Consider the following 20230-nt stretch of genomic DNA (forward strand, 5'->3'; position numbering starts at 1 on the left):
TTCCTAAACGCCTTGCTTCTGACTCAAGCAATTACATCACTGATATTTCCATCCTACGTGAATGGAGCTTGCAACACAACTTGCTGACGTCAACACACACACACCCCTTCAGTACTACAAAAGAGCTCATGGAACTCATTAGAGCTCCAGTCTCTCAAAAACTAAAACCCAACAAGAAAGAAAATTAGGAATTGGGATGAAATGCCCTGCTGATTGCTCTAGATTACTTCCTCCCCCTCTCGTTTAATTAGCGAATTGACTGCTCAGTGTGCAACGCGCTGATTCCACTCCAAATCACTCACTGCTTAAAGTTACCCTTCCCTGGGAAGCAAAATGATGCGCTGACACTTTAGGGTCACAGCAATTTGAATCACAAGGATAAAATACATCCAGCAGGCTCAATGACAACTCGCCAGCACCCAAGCTCTATACACCTTGCCCAGGGGTCCTGTGTAGCTGGCAAGCCCCTCTTAAAGCACACATACATACAGCAAGTTACAAAACACCCAATAATGCAACCCCAAACCCCAACTTAAAATAAGTAGCACTGTCTCAGAAGCGCAGAGACACCAGACTACATCAACTTGCCAAGTCCATAAGTAGTGAAAGAGCAAGGAAAATGATTGTCTGGCATTATTCTTCATGAAGGATAAAATGAGGAATACAAATTAGCATTTAGTTGCTCACTTAGGGCTTTAGTTTTAAGACAACACTCTGAAGGAGCAGTTTGAGATGCCACTTAAGGAAGGTCACACTGTCCTGTTTCCAGGGAAGTTGCCAAGACAGAAATCAAAATGCTAAGCTTTAGAAACTAATGGGAAACTAGTGCAATGGAAATGACATCTGTTAACTGATGTTCAGCAAAACATTAGAAACAGAAGTCTCCAAAACTGTGCACTTCTTCATAAAGCCTGATACAGCTGCAATATGACAGCAGACACATGGAAGATGCTGTATGAGGTGACATGGGACCCTGAGAAGGGAGAAGGGAGGCTGTTGCAGGGGAATGCCACCACCTGAAAGCACCAGAATGCACTTTGGGTTTAGTGTGCAATACTCAGTTTAAGGATGCTTACAAAGACAGTAAATAGTGGTTTTGGTTTAAATTCAGTCTGGCTTCACACGGGAATTGGGCCTCTGTTAGTGCCTCAGGGAAAGTCTTCCCTCGGTACCCACAGCACATTCACTGCACGTTTTACATGACACACTTCACCACGCTGGCTACTCTGGAAATTCAGATTTTCCCCTTAGTGAACCCTACAAAATTCCCTACTTAGAAATTTATTTCCATTTTGTTTGGAGATTTAAGGTTTGTCTCATCACTGAGCTACTAGCAAAATTAATTCAGGGAATACAGTCATAGCTGGATCAAAGCCAAGGAGATAATGCATTCACTTGTAGCACCACTTGCGTCCAAGAATCTCAAGCACTTTCCAAACAGCCGTGAATTAAGACCCAAGCCCTGGTAGCAGAGACTGCTGCTTGCCTCTGGCAGGAGGAAGGCGGAGGGAGGCGTCCGCAGCTCCGCAGCATGTCTGGGGAAGCCACGGGAACAGGCCAAGTCTCTTGGCCCCGTGACAAGAAAACCAATTGCACAGTCCCATTCTTCCCCACTTCATCAGAAGATGCAGTTCACAGGAATTTGCTTTTTTTCTGGGAACGCAGGACAGTGAACTCGGCTTCTCCTTACTGACAGAAGGTGACATCAGGGCTGTTCTCTATGCTGCTAAATGCAGACCTCTTTGCAGCCTCAGGGGGAGAGCAGGAGAAGGCTAATGGGGTTCCTGGTCTTGCCTCCTTTGTTTCACTTCCATTTACTAAAATAGCCTTCCAGAGACTGCTCTTTTACTGAAGTTTATGACCTCCAAGTTGGGGACCTCACTTAGCACAAGGGCTTACTATTTTTGGATGTGCATCTGTGCTTGTGCACAGGCAACTGCTGGAAAAATTAAGCACATACAGAATATGTAGTACACAACTACAGTGAACAACACTTACTGATGGACCCTGACTTCAATCCAGAAATCCCAGCCAGCAGGTGAGACCAGCCTTCAGACAAACTACTCCGCTGGAGCCTTCCCTCAGACAAGCCCAAGCAAGCAGTTACTTCTGCCCTTTGCACATCATGTAAAGCCTAGGGGTTCATGCAGCAACAACACCTCAAGCAAAAAGGTCTTCAGATCCAGCCTTTGGGTTTCTCTCCAACCCATAAGTCAGCAGAACTGGCTACCTTTGCTGTCAGGCTCACTAAATCCTCTTCTCCAGGGAAGGCTGGTGGATCCAGGCCCATTCTTTCTTCTTGGCTCCAGGAAGGAGACTGCCAAATCTTGTTCCAGACTATACAAAGCTATTTTGCTCCTTACTACTCACTGCTTCCAGGGCTTTCTCCTACCTGTCCTCACTTAGGAATCTCTCTCACACCTTCCAGGGTAGGCTACAGCCTCTCCATCTGCAGCCCCTCGTCTGTTTAGGCTGCAGACGGAGAGCAGATGGCTCTAATTGGCTGTGTGGTTACAGATAAGGAAGAATTAGGTCTTTCTTCAGAGCATCTTTTTGGGCAGTGATTCCATGAAACATGTAGATTCTGTCCCTCCATTTGCCTGTTTGGACGTACAGACATCAAGGAACACTTCAGCTGATAAAAACATAACTGTGGTACCTATCCCTCCAGCTCTACCTGGAATACCTCACATGCCTCTGGCTGGGAGGACCCGCTAGCAAAGATCTCAGCACAGGCTGGCAACCCAAGTACGTAACCTAGGCTGCAGCAGGTTTTGAGAGTCTGCAATTAAAATCTCTCTGAACTTTTTTTCATCACTACTAGGCCCAAGCAAGTTGAAGTTATGCAATTGCACCTCTGCTTGCGGTGGAGCTGGCAACATCCTTAATCACTTGGAACACTCCTTCTGAAAAGCCATTTTTCTTCTGTCACCAAGGCACAGCTGCAGTCTCCAAAGACACTCAAGGTGCACATTGCTCAGTTTACAAATAAAGCTGTGAATAATGTGGGTGCACAGCCCTCGGGGCTCTACAAGACCGTTCTTACCCCTAAAATGCCAGAGCAAGAGTCTCCTGCAGAGCAGAATCCAGATTTTCTGTTTGACCAGGAAATAATGACCAGCCCTGGAGGACCCTAGCGCAAGCTCACATCCACAGCCATGGCCTGGCTGGAGTTATCACTGCATGTTTGCTCAGCCCAGCTCAAACTCTGCCTTAATCCTCTGAGTTTACACAGCTCTTTGAGATCTCAGAAAGCATGTAGGGGGAGGTTGGGGTTGTAAATACCTTCCATGCAGAGGCAACACTTAAAGAATCTGAAAAAAAAAAAAGAAGTGCAAAACCCACACAGCTAGATGGAAAACCTCGAGCGTGGTGCTGGGGTGCAGAGGACAAATGTAACACCTGCAGTTAATAAAATAACTACCCATGGCCCTCCAGCATCAGTTCTAAACACAGCCCTGGTGCAAAATCAAGTCCATTACAATCCCTGGTCCCCAGGGCCCATTGGACACTGCAAGGCTCAGACACGCAGCCAAGGACTGGTTACACTCTGCTCCTGCCAGACTGCCTCTGCCGACTTTAGAAGATTATATGGGCTGATTTCCCAGAAGGGAAACAGCCTCCAGCTTCTCTCTCCACAACTCTTCACTGCAGCACTTATTCCTTAAGTTGGGGAACGTGAAATATCCCACCGAACATAAAACAGGAGAAGGATCTGTGCAAAGGAAATAGGAAAAGCCCACTGCTATCTCTAAAACTGACCCTGCTTGTCCTTGCTTCTGCCTCCAGCTTCTCTCAGCAAAGCTGCAATGGAAAAGCCCCTGAGGATCTAAGCACCATCTATCCTTATATCAACTTCATCATGCAATTAGCAGTAGGGTTGTCAAATGTGTTTGTTTAATAGTTCAGGGAGAGATCCTGGCTCAGAGAGGAACTGAAACAGATTTACTTTTAATTAGGCTACTTTTAAAATATTCCTATTGACATGATACCCAGTTTTTAGAACAGCAACATAGAAAACAGACGCTGACTTAATATTCTTGTGCTTTCTAAGCAGACAAAGCACATTACAAATACAGACAGGACCTCTACTAGGGGAAATCCACTGTCCATTTAGTTGCAGAAAGGTGACACAGGAGACAGTAATTCAAATGGAGAGATAATATTGGAGATACACGTGAAACACACATGGAGGAAATTAACTTTAAGGCAGGGATTTGAATATGGGGCTGTAGAGACAAACTACTGCAAGACCAGGAGCCAGTACAAGAAAAGATGAGTAGCCAACAGGCAAATGAAATGAGGTGAATAATAAGGAGAGAAAAAAGAAATGGGATAAGAGGTAACTCTACCAGAGGGCATCAGGTAGGACCACGCCAAGGTGATTTCATTTGAATTTAACATGGTAAACAGGCAGCAAATTCAAGTGGAGATGTTCAAACTGAGCAGGAGCACACTTCAGTGGTTGGAAAGAGGTTTGAGAGCTCGGCTCTGGGGACCTATAGGGTAAAAGGAGCACACAGGGAGGGGAAGGAGCTGTGGTGGTAGGACTGGCTCGCAGCTTGGCACAGCCGCTCCTTGCTGGAAGCCCTGTGTGGCAGCCCACCAGACCAGCTTGGCTCTCCCCCCAGCTTGGGGCACTTTGGGAGGCAGTCTGCTGGCACCTCCAGCCAGGAGTCTGCCATTTTCATGGATGGGGAAGTTCTCACTTTTCCTGTAATCTAACACACATTTGTTTTACTTTCTCACTCTCCTCTCTCCCCCACTGCAAACTTCACTACAAATGTAACTCAAGACTCCAGCCTTTCAGCCAGAGCCACTAAAGCTTTTTTAAAAGGGGAAAAAAAAGTCTAGATTTGAAGTGACTCTCTTGCTTTGACCCTACATTCAAGCAACGCAATCAATATCAATTAACATGATTGCAAATGAAATCCTTGCTTGTTTAACCTTGACCAATTCTCCTCTCATAGCTGACATATTCCAGATGAGTTTGGGTCTTGCTTTTTAAAATGCAGCACATTTGCTCTGACCCTGTCACATGTTTAGCTCAAGAATAAGATGACTTTTTGACAAGACAGCTTTGGAAATGTTAAGACATTTGAAGCTGCCACCGGTTTGCAGGTTTATGATACATGATTTAACTTAAAAATAAAAGTGGATGAACCAAGAAACTCACTGTAATTGAAACAGTCAAATTTATTACCAGAGGCTGCGTTCCTGTCACCTGTGAAGAGCTGAAGAGCAAGCTGCTGGTACTCTGCTAAATGCCCACTTGTTCTATCTCCCAAGAATGATGACCTTTGCTGATAGGACCTTGAAGACACAGTATCAAGTGGAGGCACCTTGGACAAATGTTGCCGCAATACAGTGTAGCCAAAAATTACAAAAGGGAAGGTCAGTGTCGCTCTACTCTTAAATGCATTTCCATCCACAGAGATTTTAGAGAGCTTTGATTGCTCTTTCTGCTTGCATGAGGCCTGAATAAAAAACGACACAGTGCTGAGCAGTAATTGTTTTTAGAAGTTGGAGGCATGGGGGCCAGTCCTGACCTCTTCTTTCTCAATTACTCAAGAAAAAAAACCCAACCAAACCCAAAACAAAACACAGTCCTCTCCCTCCACCTAGCACCTGGAAACATTGCCATCAACAGTCATTTAGGGGACAGCAAGAGAACCTACACCCAAATATCTTCTCTTTAGCAAGCAGTTGTGGAAATCTGCCTGAATATGAGCACATGGTTGTCTATGGTGGTATAAACCCTTCTCCACCATTAGCCATTGTGGAGACATATAGACAAAATCCAGGGTTTAAGGCACACTCTGTGAGCTCAACAGGAAGCCAGCCATGGCCTGCTCCCTCTCCTCCAATTCCATCCCCCCCCCACCCCCCCCCCCCCCCCCAGAGCCTGCGGGCTCCTCACTGCAGAGAGCTGCACCCATCCTCCCTGCTACCTGCTAACAGACACACTGCACAGCTATTAAAACTCCCACAGGTGCTTGCTGTCCATCAGGAAGGAAATGATCCCATTTTAAGCCATCAGTATTTCCTCTAGTGATGGCAGTAAATGCCCGACGAGTGCTCACAGAATTACTGTCAGCGGAAAGTGTGTCAGAGAGCAAGGGAGCTTAAATGATTGAAGGGAAGCTGGGGCACCATTTTCAGGTAGATGAAATGAGGCATATTGCAAGCCCAGCCTGCCCAGCTTTTACAGGCTGCAGGAGCACTGAAAGGCGTTGCTCTTCGTTCTCCACAAGGCCAACCTGCCCAGCTTTCACAGCAGATAAAAGTACGTCTCAGCTGAAGCTGCTTTCAGCCAGGACCACGAGCTCAGCCTGCCCAGTTTACGTAGCGTATGAAGGAGTTAGAAAAGAGCTTGTGCTTATCTGACAGCACCTACTTCAGCTTATTTGAGCAGCTTTGCTGCACTGCTGGGTACGAATGCTGAGAGCAGAGCATGTGCCTGCTGCAAGCTCCCATCATCTCTGTGAGTACTCTCCCCAGAGGGAAGAATTAGGATGGCAGCAGCACCGTACGCTGCCCTTGCATTCCCCAACGTTCCACAATACTACATATAACACCTCTGTTTTAAAGGCTGTGATCAGGGCGACATCGATCTCAACTTCCAAAGGTATCCAACAACTAAGTGGCACCATCAAGAGCACACTCCAGGTCCAGTATTGTAGGAAGGCATTCCTAAAGTGTGCCAATACTCAGTGACACTGCTGGGCCCACGCTGCTGATAGGCAGCAATCACAAGCTTGTTGACAGAGCAGCCTTTAAACACTTAATCTGAACTAATTCCCCTTCTCCCCAGATTATTTAAACAGGCATTCATATCGAATTCAAACAGCTCCCATCGAGTGGCAGAATTAGGACCTGAAGCAGCAGTTCCTTGCTTTACACCAGATGTGGCCATTTCATCACTCATTTCCAACCTTGCCGGGAAGGAAACTCAACCCCAGGTCTCCAGCTGCACCAGCTGGCTCCAAGCCGCCAAAGGAAAAGGCATGAGGGTGCTACCAGCACAAACTGGTACAGCAGCTGGATGCTTTCCCCATTACCAATTTGAAACTAAAATAGTCAGAAAAAGCAGCAAAGCACTGTTGAGTAAAAGCTGCCTCCAGCCTGTTTGTCACTATGGACAGGAATGCCTAGAAACACTGTATTCTCCCTTTAAAATTAGTAACAAAAGGGGATAACACAACTGTTTCAACCTCTGCTGAGACAGGGGGATGTCATGCTTCCATGAGCTGGACTCTGGAAACAGAGCTGAGCCAACCTGAGGCTGGGCAGATGGACCGGGCATATGGCTCATTTACTGAAGGCAGGGGCCCGAATCCATCTCCTCCATCTATTCTTATGCGTTTTAACTGTTGATCATCACACAGGCAAATTATCTAACAACTACATTATGACTGCACTGACTACTACGCAAAGAGCTTCACAGTTGAGCCTTAAAAGATGTAGCTATAGCCTTAGGTAGCTCCATCATGACATTCCAGAATCCACAGCCTGATTTCTCAGTAATCCTGAACTTCCACCCACTAAACACAAATGCAAAGTTTTAATTTATTTTCTAGGATTCCTGATTCAGCCACACGAATCCCCTTATTTTTTGGTGCATACTTTTAAAACACAGCCTTGAAAAACGAAATGCTCATAAGGCAGCAGCACCTACAGAATGAAAGCTCCAGACGAATCTCCCACGTGGTGACAGCCTCAAGCACATTCACTCTGCAAGTAGCTGCGGACGTTTTGAGACTGTGCCTCCAGCCTACGCTCTTTATTACCACCCTCCTAAGAAGGGTGCCGTTCCCAAAGACACCACAGAACAGAGGTACAAATGTTCTTCACCAACAGCAGCGCAGTCTGCAAGCTTAGCTTAAGCTGCAGTTTGACACAGCTTGCACAAAGCCGATGAACACTGCGCCGAAGGAGATGAACACTCGCAAATTTACTTCTGCCAACGCTCGCAAATCCAACTCTGCCAACTGTAGAGGTGAGAGTCTCCAGAAGAAAAACCAGCCATATCCTGATCCCTGGCACTGCCTGAGAAATTAATTCACGTTTAAATGCTATGACACTGGAGGCATTTTTTTACCAACTCTGCAGTTGCCCTCAGAGGTAGGCAACGATTTTCAGCTGTCATGAGGCCTAGAACGTGTATTAAATAATTAGTCCTTTGGTAGGTTCTTTTGGCTAGGAAACAAATGGGAAGAAACATAAATAATCCAACAAGAAATATGTAGAAGCCAGCCATCTCCAGAAACAGCTGCCTATAGCCTATTACTTCAACCTAAAAGGATGAGCGAGGTGACTTCTCGCAGGAGATAAGTGCCTTTCTAAATGTCTAAATGTCACATACACTAATGAACAGTCCAGGCCAGTGCATCTGTGCCACCTTCATCCCTCTTGCTCCTCCTCAAACATGCTGCTGGAGAAATGTATTGTACAACAGAGGTCTACAGCTGTCAGTCTCGCCAGCAGCTATGTTCTCCCAGATCAAGTGGCCTAGCACACCCCATGCTTGTGAGCAGCTCATCTATAACTGGTCTGCTACAACAAACAACAAGCAACCAAACATACATCCTTAGGACTTTCTAAAATAATTCCAAATACTCCCATTATCTGTGTCAGGAACGCAACCTTCCTTTATATCCTAAACAATCACTGAGAAAGGGGAAAGAAATGCTATAGTAACCAGCAATTTCAATATATTCTATGTTACAAAACATTTTCAGTCAGAGAGCTCAAAGGTCATTAACAGATTTTCATATGTTTACAGACAGCAGCAATTTCAAGCTCTGTAATTTTAAAACTGCATGTCAGTCTTTCAACTTCCAGCTGTTATTTCAACATTAGATAATGAATACAATGCAAAGGTTACACAATCACTTGAACCAGCTTATGCTGTAGATCCAGTCACACAAATCATTATTAAATTCTAATTACACATATATTATTTTACAACTCTTATTAGAACAGCAGGGCAAATCCTCTTTTATAAAGAGATCAACAGTTTAGAAAAAGAGGCCAGGAAGGTTATTCTTTTAATGTGATGAAGGGTTGCTCCTCTCTTTCTCACCATCACCTAAACCACTGCTGATTTATGAGTCTCAAGAAACAAAGCTGCACCTTGTTAACACCAAACCAGTCCACACACATACAGCTATCAGCCCATATTTTGTTTAAATGTTTTGTAGATTCTTAACATATTGACATTGAAGCTTGCTTAAAATAATCATCTTCGATCAGGTGGGGGGACACAACGAAAAGGTGTTTAGAGGTTACCCAGTGTACTGCCTGAATAGGCTCTGGGTTTTTGCTCTTAAACAGAAAAGATATCCTCCAGAACTTGGTGATTTCTCTTAATGAGAGTGTTATTATCTAAGTTAAAGCTTTGCAAGACATCAGGCTTCCATAAACCATGGATTTTTATTTTTTTTTTTTAAATTTGAATGTTGGATCAGAATAAATCATTGTAATCATCTGGTCTGACCCTTTTAACATGCAGCCAAATAAGAAAACCACCCAAGCGTGCAACAGTCTTTGGGAAATTCTGGAAGTGCACTAACAAACCAGCCCATTACCAAATCAGAAAATCAGCAAATTATGCTTTGCTCTTGCCTCTCATTTTTTTCTCTCTATTCCCAGGCAGTGCAAAGCGTTACCCACTCTGGTTTATTCCGCCCAAATCCAGCTGTCAGTCACACAGCATGTAACCTCAATGGGAATTGAAGAATCTCATCCCCAAGATTCAGCTTTGAAGCAGGACAGACCAGCAATATCCCTTTGTGCGAGGTCTCCTGCGGTGACAGCAACGCTACCCTGGCAAAGTGATGTCTCTCTAATCCCCAGTGCATCCTTAGCCAGCAATGAATTTCACACTGGGAAATTCCATGCTTTGACATTAAATAATTCCAGCTGGGATTTTCAAAGGATAAGAGATAGGAGTCCAATCCCATCACATTCCAATAGGAAGCCCTTAAGGTTTGGTTTATTTTCTTTTTAAAAAGGAAACCCATATTTCATTCTCATTTCCATCCCAGTTTCCTCTGGGACATGAAACCAAAAGCAAGAAACAGAGGGCAAAAAGCGGTGCTCATGGGAAGGCAGGTTTTCATGGGACTGACAAATGGCAACCCCGATTCTTGGGTACAGCAGTTTGCACCATGCAACACAAAAGGGAACCAATAAATCAGCATGTTCATTAATGCTCCTGAGAGAAAGGAGGACCTGTACTTCTGTCTGGTTAATCTCACTTGCCACTAAGAAAGAAGTAACCCAGCAAACACTCCATACTCCATCCACCAGGATGGTAGACAATTAAAGCTCAAGAGCTAACAAAGCCAGCAAGCTGTACAGAGAAGGACATGTGCAGAATCAAAATGATGCGATCCACTTATCCAAGCATGTCAAATAAGGCCTGGGGCAGGCAGAGCTGACAGGACAATAACCCACTGCAGAGAAAGACCTCAGCAGAGCAGGTGCCGTCAATCACTTCTCCTTGCTGTCGCTCCAAATCCTGAGCAAGTGGTGCAAGTTTTCATCAGCTTTGCCACTCTCTTTCCATTACACTTGGAGGATTTGGGTTTTCCCCCACCCAAGGGGTTCTAAGCTGGGCCTCTCTGCAACTGTTTCCCTCAACGCATGCTAAATCACAGTTTTCAGATCCAGAAACCTCTATCCACACTTCACAGACCTGAAATCGAAGGCCAGCTGGTTTGTAGGATCTCTTTTCTTCCTGTGTGGAGCAAGCCTTTACCAGATACTAAAGAAAGGGGCATTCCTGCAAAGTTTTCCATTTGCAGCTAGCCTACAACTTTGAAATGCAGTGGGGAATTCAAACGTGATATAGTAGCAGCAACTTCCATCACTGCTAACCTGCTCAAATTAGTTAAGAGCTCTTGTACATCTCACAATTCGTATCTCTGAGGGCTTAACTTTGCTTCTCATTTACCATTCACAGTACCTTGCTAATAGTAAACATCACAGAGGAAGAAATACAGATGTAGCACACTATTTATTTGTTCAAACCAGCATAACCCTGTGGCAAGAACCAAACGACTCGGTCAATGTGAGGAGCATTAAAGACTGAATACATACAGCCAGAGACTCTGGAGAACAGCCCACATGGAGGCAGGGCTTCCTGTGATTACTTCTGTCTTGTAGCTCTTAATAAGCAGCATCACAGCTGACATGTCCACCAGCTATCTGCTTCTTTAGGTAGATAACCAGAAACAGAAAGGCTGACATGGCAATTATGTTCTATACACACGCTACCTAACAACTGTCGCTGCTGCAGCAGCACAAGCAGTGAAGACCTGAATTCTCATCCAGGTTCTGACACCAATTCTCAGTGCAACCATATGTGAAACACCTGGGTTAAAAATTGTTTTAAAAAGCGCTCATAAAATCACCTAAGAGTTGCAACACATCTCTCTGAATATAATTATGATACAGAGAACTTTCAAGATGAAAGAAACCTATTAAAAAAAGAATTCAGAATTACTTTTTATCATTACAGCCCTAATCCCCATCACAGTTGTAACCTGGGAGGCTCCTGGTGCCCACCTATTCCCACGGCACATGGCAGCCCAGTGGCCTGACCCCAGGCAGGAATGTGCAGGCCCCAGCCAGGCGGAGCGGGGAGATGCTCGGGTGGCAGGGCAGGCATCCTCTCCGCCACCTCCATCTCGGGAGGCTGTTGCTAAGCGACAACGTGCCGCCGAGAGCTGCAAAATCCTCCTGCCTGCCCACCCCACGCGCCTCGGCCCTATTCCCAAGCCCGGGACCCAACGGGCCACAGCAGCTCTCTGCATCCCTTGATAATCTCGCTTTTATGTGTAAAGCAGCTCTTGTCGAGGAATTCAGGGAGGCCTATGATAGGAAAAACTGCAGATAAAAAGATAATATCAAGAATACCACATTTCAAAGAGCAGATAAAAGGGCAGAAAGGGAAATTTCACACATCAGACCAGAAGAGCTTGCAAAAGCAGAAAGGGGGTTTAAAACATAGGAGCTTTCAGGTATCTATTTTCCCTGATGGATATGAGTTTCCCAAGGTCCACATTGTGATCAAACAACATGATGTCTGCTCTCAGGTTTGAGCAGGATCTATAAAAGCAAGTGACCAGCACCCGTTCTGCCACAATGGCAGAAGCAAACGTCTTCTCAAACCTTACAGACACAAGACTGACAATATAAGGAATCTAAGAACCAGAAAGACCAGCTTAAACATCCACCCATTCTACAGAAGGCAGCAGCCTGGAGAGTGCAGAGCCATGTTAATTAATATGTGCTTAACAGCAGCTCCCATCTCTCTCCACACTGAGCACACTTCTCATCCACACATTACTTTGTTAATATATATGAGGCTTGTGGCTTTCAAATCCCATCAGGGAAAGGCTTTGGGTGGGGAAGGGGGACGCATGCTGAAAAGGTAAAAGTTCTTTCAAAACTGATAAATAACCTCACCATTTGGCTTTTATCAGGCCTTTTTCATCAGCAATTCTTAAAGCACAACACAAAGGGAATCCAAATTTTGACCTGTATTTTACAGAACAAGAATTTAACAAATACCAACATGCCCTAACTGAACCATCAGTTCTGTGGCAAATCCAGGAGGAAGACCTGCATCTCCCAGCTCCTAGATCATACAGTGTTTCAGGAAAACTAACTAACAACATCAAAATCTCCTTCTGCCACTAGATACTATTTTATGTTGGTGTCAGAGAACAGATTTTCCTCGTACACAATGTAAACACAAATGCAGATACTAATTACAAAAGGAGGCAACAATTGGGATTTGTACAGCTTCAACCCTCTATCCTTGTGAGTGTGACAGATAAAATCAGCTTGAGAATAACAAGGACAACATGATCAATACATTAAGTCAAGCTGTTTGTTACCAAAAGAGTAGAACTGACAGCTCCTCTTGGCTTCTGAAATATGACACATAACCTGGCCTTTCTAATGCGCTACTTTGGATGGCACCCAAATCCAGCACCATCTGGCTAGCATGGGCACATGTATACAGAGAGGACAGCAGAGACTCCTGGCTGACAGATAAAGTGACGTATCAGTGCAGCAACACGGACTTTAAACCTCTTCAGAGTCTGCAAAGCCAGCTAAGCACAGTGGAAGCAGGCGCCAGTTAAGTGACTCCGGGGCAATACGAGGGCTGGGAATTTCTGGTACACACGAGGTGGGGTTGAACACTTGTTTTGTTTGCAGAAGCCACTGCCAATGGCACAGAAATATGCAAAATGTTTTTCCTAGGTACAGATTTGAAGTGGAGGGTATCACATTTCCTCCCCTGTCCCAAAAGTCATCCTTAAATTCAACCCCCTTATTTTTCCATCTCTGTTTTTACATTCACTCTTGCATGACACTGTCCTGGCAACACACAGCAGTCAGAAACATGTTATTCCATGGCTCAGAGTTTCTTAAAGCTTAGCCTGCCAGCTATGGCCCACGGCACTCCTTCCTCCTCTCCAGCTGCCAGGACACAACATGCAGACTCATGCAGGTTCAGTTTCTAGCATTTAAGTGATGACTTGGCAGTAAGGAAATGAGAATACTTAGGTAACAGCACAAATAGCAATCTGTCCAAGTGGGATGTATCAGATCTAACACACAATTCTGCATTCACCTACATGGTTTTATGCAGCTGTTAACTCCGCTGAGACAAAGAGAGTCATAGTGGTGGGAAAGAGAGAAAAATCATGTCACTCTGTTCATGTCAACTCAAAAAAAAAAAAAGAAAGAATTACTGAGGAATCCCACAAAACAGCTATTACAATTTAAGAAAACACAGACCCACCTATCCCTTGACTTCCTTCTGAAAGTTACTGTCCTAAAACCAGAACACACAAGAGAATATAGGCTAGTTGGATATGATCATACTGCAAATCCATTCAAATGAGCAATCCTGATACACCAAAACCTGAGGTGTGCCAAGGTTGGGGGACTCAAAGGGACTTTAAAACGTAGCTGTCATTCAGGAGGAAACTATCCCCCAAAATGTGCTGGAAGGTTCCCAAATCATTCTGGTTTAATTTTGAAGACATCAAGCTTGAAATGTAAACAATTTCCTTATTATATGAGTTCAAAAGGACTTCCTAACTGTCCATGCCCCTGGGCCTTCCCATTGATTTAAGCCTTGTAGTGGTATTTTTTCTCCACATCGTGAATGCTTCCTCCCCCCCCGCCCCCCTTCCCTTGGAGCACATTAAAGCATGGCTTCAGAAAGCTGAGGGAAACAGAAAGCCCCATCACAAAAACAAGAGAAACAACTCCTCCTCCCGGGCTGTCCAAAATTTCAAAGCCAGACACCAGAACACATCTTTTAACAAACACGAACATGCCAAGAAGGGGTGACTCAGTGTGATGATGCAAAGTACAGTAGCCACTTTTAAATTCTGAAGCCGACCAGACTCCTACATATCAGTCTCAATTTAAAGAGTGAAGGCATCTTTTGTGCCTTTCCTCTTTGCTGTGATACTTGACAGCATCACACAAGTCCTTCTGGCTGTTTCCTATCTGGCATTACAGTACAAAACACTGCACACAAGCCATGTGTAGTTTTCAATCCTGAAGTTTTTAACCAAGGACAGCAGAAATAAATTTGCTTTCTCTACACAAAAAGAGCATTTGACAACAAAATTTCAAGCGAACAAGAAACTGTGAAGAGGAACTGAATCTCTGGGAACTCTGACAATAAACCACCATTTTTTCTACCTCATTTTCCTTCAGCTATTAACTATCTTCCACTATCCCAATAGCTTGCACATTTAAATTGCTTTCTGCAAATATGCCACAGGGAAAACCTTTTGTCCTTGTTTTAAGTTCCCTTGTGAACTCAGTGTGGAAGTTTAACACAGTTTTAAGTGTTAAAAAACTGGAAGTTCATTAGCTATCAATTGTATTACAAACAGCAAAGAACTAACCTGGGTTTTTTCCTCGTTAGTCCAATAATTCAAGTCAACAAATAAATAAGCACCTTTGTCAACAGACAAATAATAAGCTCTTGGGAAAAGGGTTTACAGGCCAAACTTAACAGGAGTTATGAGTTCTGGAGTTAACCCCCCATTCTGAGCTTGTTATTTTAAGCCATTAGCAAATCTGTTTGGCAACTGTAAAACAGATGGGAGAAGACATATTTAAAGAGTCGTAGAACCCCAGTATTTTACACAAAGTAGTCAAACCTTGTCCTGAGCCTGACCTGGTTTTCCTTCACAGAGATATGCTGGCTTCACAGATTCACCCAATTATCCCTTCCTCAGTTTCGCAGGAGATAAAACTCCCAGTGAAGTGCCTTCTCCCAGCTCTAGCCCCTACCACCTGATCTCTGGTTTCAGCATCCCAGAGCCTGCCTCAAGCACCAACCAAGACGCGTGGTGCAGTGGCTCCTTCCCGAGCCAAGGAACACAGGGCCAGACAGGCAGCGAAACGCGTGCGGCTGCCGCACAGCGCAGACCCTGCCCACACCACTGTCCCCATCCAAAGGTTTCATTCAGGCAGCTTCCACTAGCTCTGCCCTCACCGAGCACTTGCTACTTCCCCTTATCTAATCTTACTTTATGGTACTTGACAGTATCACAGGTCTGGCATTTAAAGCATTTGAAAGAAAAAACACACTGCAGAAGCACCCGGGGCGATTAGAATTAAGGCGCTAATTGTCTGTGCTGGCCAGCGAGGTGTTGGTGCAAGGGCTGGGGCTCTGCTTTGGCCAGGTCCCCATCCCTGCTGCTCATCCCAGCCTGCCTTGACCTGCTGAGAATGACCTTGGTTAAGCCTCTCTCCCTCCTTCCTGGCCAAAGAGGCAATGCAGGTACCCATGGGACAGCTCACAGTGGCTTTAGTAGTCCCTGGCACAGCACCAGCACAAACATTTGGGAAGCAGCACAAAGAACTGGCCCAGTTTGCTGAGCCAGTTCACAAGGTAACCACAGGGACAGCAGGACTGACACCATACAGCTGACAGCAGAACCTGAGAAGCAGACAACAATGTGTCTGTGAGTGCCTCAGTCAGCAAAGTCACTGAGAAGTTTTTAAACAAATGATACCCTGAGCTTGATGTGCAACGTGCTGTGAAGAAGGGATGACCAGACAGAAAACACAAAGGGGAACTGTAGAAGAAAGAATAAGCCCCTTCTCCCCTCAGCACACCAAAATAAAAACAATTAGAAAAAATAAATTAGCATTTTAACAGGATGCAAGGGATCCATGAGGAAAACACAAAGTCACTAAGTTCTATTCAGGTTCTGGACTTCTAAAACTTGAACATAAACATATCAGCTACTGAAACAAAAATGCCAGTAGAAGCCCACACAGCTATCACAAAGCCCCTTCCTCGTATTAAGCCACCCACTATTGCCTCTGTTCTGAGCTTTCATACAGCTCAAACACACCTCAGTAATAAATACTTCTAAACCCAGTGTTATCAATTAAATACTAATTCCCAGGACCCAAATTCACTTCTTGTTTCTGAAGAACCACTAATTCTTCAGGGCTCTCCTGTTCTTTGACACACCTTCCCTCAGCTGGTTTCCCTGTCCTTTTCTATTTACTGAACTACAAACATTTTGGAGGTTTGGAAAGCACAGTATTTAACATTTTATAGAAACATCTGCCAACAGAGCTGCTAAACACTCTTGTAAGAGAGACAAGAGATGTTTATTTAGACATGCTGCTGATGTTTCCTGTTGCATTTTGATCCTGAGGCATATGTAGTCCTTCCAAACAATTTAGCATGTTCTGTGGAAGAACAGTTCTCAGAGAAGTGCCACTGAAAGAAAGAGAGATTGAAATTTCAGGACCATCACAGGAAAACAATTACCAAAGCTCCTCACAAGGCTCTGGGCAGAACAAGCACCTACCAGAAAAGCAGGTACAACGCTTCTAGAGTACCAGCATTTGAAAGGCACCAAGTTTGGGGCTTGGTGGAGACAATTTTGTGACTCTTGATCAATGCTGGTTAAACTGGCAGGCACCACAGAACTGTGAAGTGCACTGGCTTCCTTTCAAGCTGGCCACCCCATCCACAGGACACCACCACAACTGTCTACGTTAATAGAAGGTGCAAAGTTCACACAGAAAATTCACACTTCTGTGGCACTGCAGCAGCAATGTGGGTGTCCTGAGCTACACACTTCTCCCACAAGCAAGGTCCTTGCCACCACACCAAACTAGCTGGATTACCCCTTTAGCTCTGTGAGTCTCAGCACTGAAGGATGCACAGGTACGTCTTCAGGATCTGTGATCTCCGCTGGAGTTAATTCCAGTGGCCGGAAGATCTCTCTTCAGCTAACTCCTTCCTGCCCTTCTGCTGGAATTTACCACTCTGCAAGTACAGCTGATAGAAGAGAGCTTATCCAGCCCACATCCCCTGCGGTTCATAACCTGATGGATTACTGCAAACTATAAATTGATCACAGTTAAATCACCTTCAGCTGCTGCAGCAAAATCCCACAGGGATAATGAATCTGCATCCCCAGTCTCTCTCTCTCTGCCTTTGTTTCTTATCTGGTAAAAGAAGAGTAACCCTTCATTACACAGTTAAAACCATTACCGTTGGGCTACAGATTTTTCAGACTGGCTAGACAAGTACTTAAGGCAGAGAGTCATTTATTCTACAGCCCATGAAGAAACCCCCACAGTATCATCCAGCGCTACAGCCATCTGAAGGAAAAGGGAGAAGCCCAAACTCGGTACTTTTGACATCTGATCCCTAAAAGCAAAGGATAATGCTTCCAACAACAGATTATGAATCTGTGTACACAGAAAGGATTAATGCAGGTTCTTGGTTACAGAGATGAAGGAAACAAAAGAAAAAATTAAACGGGGGATTTTTGTGCTAACCACACAAAAATTAAGGGTTCATTAAGGGCTGTAGACTTAAGCAAGCGAAGTACTCGAGTGCAGCAAAGGAAATCATTACTCAGCAGTGCAGACTTCATTCTCTTCCCCAAAGAATACTTATGCACAAGTATCTGTTTTACCTTTGAGTTTGGGTCTAGAAAACAGTGAGCAAACAGGATTTTATTGTAACCTCCTCATAAGGAAAAAATGGATCTTAGCCTGCAAAGCTTGATCCTACACAGTAATGCATGTGGCACAGTCTCTGCTGATGCATGCTTTAAGTGATTTGTGTAAATAACCATGCCACCAACCCCCATCTGGTTTGCATAGGGAAGCATTTTAACTGTAAAGAAAACGAAGACAAAACCCATTATATTGTGAAAAATGCATTTTCTGCAACTACTTTCAACAAGAACCACTCTAGGAATTTTCTTTCACTTCCACAGCCTGCTTTAATAATGCTGAGAAAGCGCACATACTTGGGTACATCACTCCAATTAAAAAAGAAATGGTGCTGCTATATCTATCTACATACTTATAATTACTCTGAAAGAAGTAGATTTTTCATATTCTTCTTTTGCATTCAGAGGTTTTAAATTCCTGATAAAGGTCAAATCATCTCTTTCTGAAGAAATGATGAAGCTCCACCAGAGTTTGACTGAAAAAGGTCACCAAATCCAAATGCTCTCATATTCTTTAAATAAACTCATAGGCCTTTCCTCAAGTGTTAAGGATATTTAAGGACACTGCAGTAAAATACAGATACTTGTTTCCACTCTTACCAGTCAGAGCTTGTATTAAGTGGCTAGAAATCTGAATAAGCAACTCCTATCACTGCACATTTTTGTAAATTCTTTCCATCAAAAGGAACCAAAAATTCCTGATGCTCTGAATATGCCATGGTGACTTATGAGTGGAGATATGTTGATTTTAAAAAGGGGGTAAGAGAGGAATACATAAAACTCCAGGTCTGAATCTTTTTATAACAGCTTAAAAGAATCAACTAATAAATTAGCACAAACCCAGAAATTGATAGCACTAAATAAACAGCAAACCCTGTTTCAGAAGCAGTGGATGCAATTGCATTAGAAGATCTGATGCACTTGCCTTCCCATTAATCAGTTAAGACACACAACCGCATTTCATTTTTCATCACAGACCCCCTTCCTAGGGCAGAGTATAAAAATCTGTTAAATAAATGAACCAGTATGTATCCAACTTGAAGAAACACAGGCTTCAAATTTCTTTTGTCTAACAACTGCAAGGAAAAATATCCTGGTAGGTCAGTTCCTAGAGATGACCAACACAAATCTGAAGCAAACCTTTGGGCCATGAAGACTTGCAAAAACTAAAGGCAGCACACAGAAATGCCAAGTTCATAAATTAGTCATATTAGCAGGTTAAAAATTTAACAGAACCAGCAACCTGAACAGCTTCAGACCACTTTGATCCCAGCACAGTGCATGGTCAGCCAGTTACAAAACTGGAACTTGAAGTTGTCAGTGAGCAACTTCCTAAATCTGCTTTTCTTCTTCATTCCCTGGCACTGAGCGACAGGATCTATACCACAAGGTTAATTTACCAAGTGACAAAAAGAGCCAGGGGAATCCCAAAAATAGCTTCATTCTCACCTCCCTGGCAGCAGGGATAGCTATACTGCAGAATTTTGGATGAGTTGCTTAGTCAGTCCAACATACTTTCTCTGCCTGTTTCTCCTCCCCTTGTTCCTTGATCCCCAGAATATTTATTTTGGGACCTTTCCCTGATATTGAAACACATAATTTGAGGTCCTGCAGTGTCCATACACATGCAGCTGATCTCAGCCTCCAGTCAAGGTAAAAATGGGAAGGGAAGCACTGAGGGAAGTATTGACACTGGGAAGGGAAAAGTAAAGGAAATAAGGATGATTTTTCAAAGACCTAGGCTAAGAATGATGCCTTTCTTCTGAGGGTAGTACAGGAATTTGATGTGTCCCCACACACGTGTCAGGTTTTCACAGACACTGAAGGAACAGATCTGGCCCCACCAGCAAGTTCTCCCACAAAGAGATCCAGCTGTTGAGCAGCTAGATGCAAAGACTGTGTGCAGGTCCTGAGCCCTCTGTGCAGGGACTGCAGCTGAGAGCCATCCATATCCCCTTTGCAACGTGAGGCAGCAGCACCTCCATGGCTTAAGGTCTCAAATCTTGTCTCAAAAGCTCTTTCTGGAGTAAATTATTTTAGAATCATAGAATGCATTAGGTTGGGCGGGACCTTTAAAGGTCATCTAGTCCATCTAGATGGACATTTTAGGCACAATTCAAATACCTTCCTCTGAAATCACTTCCAAGAATTCAGAACCAAAAAGCAGACTCTCAGATAACGCC

The 20230-nt window shown here is 44.2% G+C and overlaps 1 protein-coding gene across 1 annotated transcript in view; it reads right to left on the reverse strand.

The window, feature by feature from the left end:
- The window catches only part of FBRSL1 (fibrosin like 1), a 534150-nt gene that overhangs the window by 389929 nt on the left and 123991 nt on the right, over window positions 1-20230 (reverse strand). The gene's annotated exons all lie outside the window — the stretch shown is intronic.

This window comes from Gallinula chloropus (assembly GCF_964237585.1).
Source record: "Gallinula chloropus genome assembly, chromosome: 17".
Lineage (NCBI taxonomy): Eukaryota > Metazoa > Chordata > Aves > Gruiformes > Rallidae > Gallinula > Gallinula chloropus.